This window comes from Osmia lignaria, unplaced genomic scaffold (genome assembly GCF_051020975.1).
Source record: "Osmia lignaria lignaria isolate PbOS001 unplaced genomic scaffold, iyOsmLign1 scaffold0012, whole genome shotgun sequence".
Lineage (NCBI taxonomy): Eukaryota > Metazoa > Arthropoda > Insecta > Hymenoptera > Megachilidae > Osmia > Osmia lignaria.
In genome coordinates, this window is record NW_027478166.1 from 5,001 (window position 1) to 10,000 (window position 5,000).

The following is a 5,000-nucleotide window of genomic DNA, read 5'->3' on the forward strand; positions in this document are numbered from 1 at the left end:
TTCGTACTTTTCGATAAAATCTTCGTCCTATGATACATTTCGATCAAGAACTACATTGATCGTCATGAAACTGTTTTTTTTTTTGGGAGACGTGTACGCTCCTTTTCATAAAGGAGACTATCTTATTGCGAAAGTCAAAATCGCACGCTCTCACGGCGATTTGCCCCCGTATACGCCTGGGCGTAAGCCCGTGCGTCGCCGACCTAGCGGCCTGCCGATCGGTATTTAGAGGGAGGCACTTTGAAAGCAACACGCCGTTGGAACTTTGAAAAATTTCGATGCGTCGCCAAAGTTCGTACTTTTCGATAAAATCTTCGTCCTATGATACATTTCGATCAAGAACTACATTGATCGTCATGAAACTGTTTTTTTTTTTGGGAGACGTGTACGCTCCTTTTCATAAAGGAGACTATCTTATTGCGAAAGTCAAAATCGCACGCTCTCACGGCGATTTGCCCCCGTATACGCCTGGGCGTAAGCCCGTGCGTCGCCGACCTAGCGGCCTGCCGATCGGTATTTAGAGGGAGGCACTTTGAAAGCAACACGCCGCTGGAACTTTGAAAAATTTCGGGGCAAAGCAATACGCGGCTGGGACTTTGAAATATTTCGGAGCGCACCTAAAGTTCGTTATTTTGGCTAAACGGAGCGAAAATCTGCATTTATACCATCACGGACGTTAGTTCAATAGCGTTTAACGATCGATCCACGGTACAGAATGCAAAAATATGATTGTTAAAATTTTCGACTAATCGGTTCTAAGAGGCGAAGCAATACGCCGCTGGGACTTTGAAATATTTCGGAGCGCACCTAAAGTTCGTTATTTTGGCTAAACGGAGCGAAAATCTGCATTTATACCATCACGGACGTTAGTTTAATAGCGTTTAACGATGGATCCACGGTACAGAATGCAAAAATATGATTGTTAAAATTTTCGACTAATCGGTTCTAAGAGGCGAAGCAATACGCCGCTGGGACTTTGAAATATTTCGGAGCGCACCTAAAGTTCGTTATTTTGGCTAAACGGAGCGAAAATCTGCATTTATACCATCACGGACGTTAGTTCAATAGCGTTTAACGATCGATCCACGGTACAGAATGCAAAAATATGATTGTTAAAATTTTCGACTAATCGGTTCTAAGAGGCGAAGCAATACGCCGCTGGGACTTTGAAATATTTCGGAGCGCATCTAAAGTTCGTTATTTTGGCTACACGGAGCGAAAATCTGCATTTATACCATCACGGACGTTAGTTCAATAGCGTTTAACGATCGATCCACGGTACAGAATGCAAAAATATGATTGTTAAAATTTTCGACTAATCGGTTCTAAGAGGCGAAGCAATACGCCGCTGGGACTTTGAAATATTTCGGAGCGCACCTAAAGTTCGTTATTTTGGCTAAACGGAGCGAAAATCTGCATTTATACCATCACGGACGTTAGTTTAATAGCGTTTAACGATGGATCCACGGTACAGAATGCAAAAATATGATTGTTAAAATTTTCGACTAATCGGTTCTAAGAGGCGAAGCAATACGCCGCTGGGACTTTGAAATATTTCGGAGCGCACCTAAAGTTCGTTATTTTGGCTAAACGGAGCGAAAATCTGCATTTATACCATCACGGACGTTAGTTCAATAGCGTTTAACGATCGATCCACGGTACAGAATGCAAAAATATGATTGTTAAAATTTTCGACTAATCGGTTCTAAGAGGCGAAGCAATACGCCGCTGGGACTTTGAAATATTTCGGAGCGCACCTAAAGTTCGTTATTTTGGCTAAACGGAGCGAAAATCTGCATTTATACCATCACGGACGTTAGTTTAATAGCGTTTAACGATGGATCCACGGTACAGAATGCAAAAATATGATTGTTAAAATTTTCGACTAATCGGTTCTAAGAGGCGAAGCAATACGCCGCTGGGACTTTGAAATATTTCGGAGCGCACCTAAAGTTCGTTATTTTGGCTAAACGGAGCGAAAATCTGCATTTATACCATCACGGACGTTAGTTTAATAGCGTTTAACGATGGATCCACGGTACAGAATGCAAAAATATGATTGTTAAAATTTTCGACTAATCGGTTCTAAGAGGCGAAGCAATACGCCGCTGGGACTTTGAAATATTTCGGAGCGCACCTAAAGTTCGTTATTTTGGCTAAACGGAGCGAAAATCTGCATTTATACCATCACGGACGTTAGTTCAATAGCGTTTAACGATCGATCCACGGTACAGAATGCAAAAATATGATTGTTAAAATTTTCGACTAATCGGTTCTAAGAGGCGAAGCAATACGCCGCTGGGACTTTGAAATATTTCGGAGCGCACCTAAAGTTCGTTATTTTGGCTAAACGGAGCGAAAATCTGCATTTATACCATCACGGACGTTAGTTCAATAGCGTTTAACGATCGATCCACGGTACAGAATGCAAAAATATGATTGTTAAAATTTTCGACTAATCGGTTCTAAGAGGCGAAGCAATACGCCGCTGGGACTTTGAAATATTTCGGAGCGCATCTAAAGTTCGTTATTTTGGCTAAACGGAGCGAAAATCTGCATTTATACCATCACGGACGTTAGTTCAATAGCGTTTAACGATCGATCCACGGTACAGAATGCAAAAATATGATTGTTAAAATTTTCGACTAATCGGTTCTAAGAGGCGAAGCAATACGCCGCTGGGACTTTGAAATATTTCGGAGCGCACCTGAAGTTCGTTATTTTGGCTAAACGGAGCGAAAATCTGCATTTATACCATCACAGACGTTAGTTTAATAGCGTTTAACGATGGATCCACGGTACAGAATGCAAAAATATGATTGTTAAAATTTTCGACTAATCGGTTCTAAGAGGCGAAGCAATACGCCGCTGGGACTTTGAAATATTTCGGAGCGCACCTAAAGTTCGTTATTTTGGCTAAACGGAGCGAAAATCTGCATTTATACCATCACGGACGTTAGTTCAATAGCGTTTAACGATCGATCCACGGTACAGAATGCAAAAATATGATTGTTAAAATTTTCGACTAATCGGTTCTAAGAGGCGAAGCAATACGCCGCTGGGACTTTGAAATATTTCGGAGCGCATCTAAAGTTCGTTATTTTGGCTACACGGAGCGAAAATCTGCATTTATACCATCACGGACGTTAGTTCAATAGCGTTTAACGATCGATCCACGGTACAGAATGCAAAAATATGATTGTTAAAATTTTCGACTAATCGGTTCTAAGAGGCGAAGCAATACGCCGCTGGGACTTTGAAATATTTCGGAGCGCACCTAAAGTTCGTTATTTTGGCTAAACGGAGCGAAAATCTGCATTTATACCATCACGGACGTTAGTTTAATAGCGTTTAACGATGGATCCACGGTACAGAATGCAAAAATATGATTGTTAAAATTTTCGACTAATCGGTTCTAAGAGGCGAAGCAATACGCCGCTGGGACTTTGAAATATTTCGGAGCGCACCTAAAGTTCGTTATTTTGGCTAAACGGAGCGAAAATCTGCATTTATACCATCACGGACGTTAGTTCAATAGCGTTTAACGATCGATCCACGGTACAGAATGCAAAAATATGATTGTTAAAATTTTCGACTAATCGGTTCTAAGAGGCGAAGCAATACGCCGCTGGGACTTTGAAATATTTCGGAGCGCACCTAAAGTTCGTTATTTTGGCTAAACGGAGCGAAAATCTGCATTTATACCATCACGGACGTTAGTTTAATAGCGTTTAACGATGGATCCACGGTACAGAATGCAAAAATATGATTGTTAAAATTTTCGACTAATCGGTTCTAAGAGGCGAAGCAATACGCCGCTGGGACTTTGAAATATTTCGGAGCGCACCTAAAGTTCGTTATTTTGGCTAAACGGAGCGAAAATCTGCATTTATACCATCACGGACGTTAGTTTAATAGCGTTTAACGATGGATCCACGGTACTGAATGCAAAAATATGATTGTTAAAATTTTCGACTAATCGGTTCTAAGAGGCGAAGCAATACGCCGCTGGGACTTTGAAATATTTCGGAGCGCATCTAAAGTTCGTTATTTTGGCTAAACGGAGCGAAAATCTGCATTTATACCATCACGGACGTTAGTTCAATAGCGTTTAACGATCGATCCACGGTACAGAATGCAAAAATATGATTGTTAAAATTTTCGACTTATCGGTTCTGGATCACTGAAAAATCAAAAAAAATTATTAATTTTGATTAATTAAATTACATATGTAGTTTTATATTGTTATAGTCTCGTATTTGTTAATGTTTTGTCGTAAGAAAATGCAAAAATATCGTTTTAATGTTTTCGTCTCATCGGTTCTGGATCGCTGAAAAATCAAAAAAAAATATTAATTTTGATTAATTAAATTACAAATGGAGTTTTATATTGCTATAGTCGCTTATTTGTTAATGTTTTACCGTAAGAAAATGCAAAAATATCGTTTTAATATTTTCATCTCATCGGTTCTGGGCGGTTTTAAAATTTTTTAAAATATTAATTAAACCCATGATTTACATGAGAATGTGAATTTATTATGTCCTGCATGTTAATTTATTAATTTTCATGTATAGAACGTTATAAAATGAAAGGATATGTTCGACGATATTTTCAGTCTAAGTTTTACCGTGCCGGCGGGATGGTACGCTCTCACGGCGGTTTGCACAGGCATACGCCTGGGCGTAAGCCCATGCGTCGCCGACCTAGCGGCCGGCCGTTCGGTATTTATAGGAAGGCACTTTCGGTTCGCTCGGACCGGTCGGGAGTAGCGTCGAGCGTGTGGCTCTTTTATGACTTCGGTTGAAAAGCAGTCTACCGCTCCTCGAGAATATACTTTCTCGACTATTCTCGTTCCGGTTTTCCGTTGCGGATTATTATTAATCTCCACACAGCATTACCACGGGTCGGTGTCTAAGACCGAATGGCCCATATGTGGTGAGCCTTGTAATATAAGGCTGGTGACCTGTATGCACTTATAAATGTTGCATACTTGTACAAAC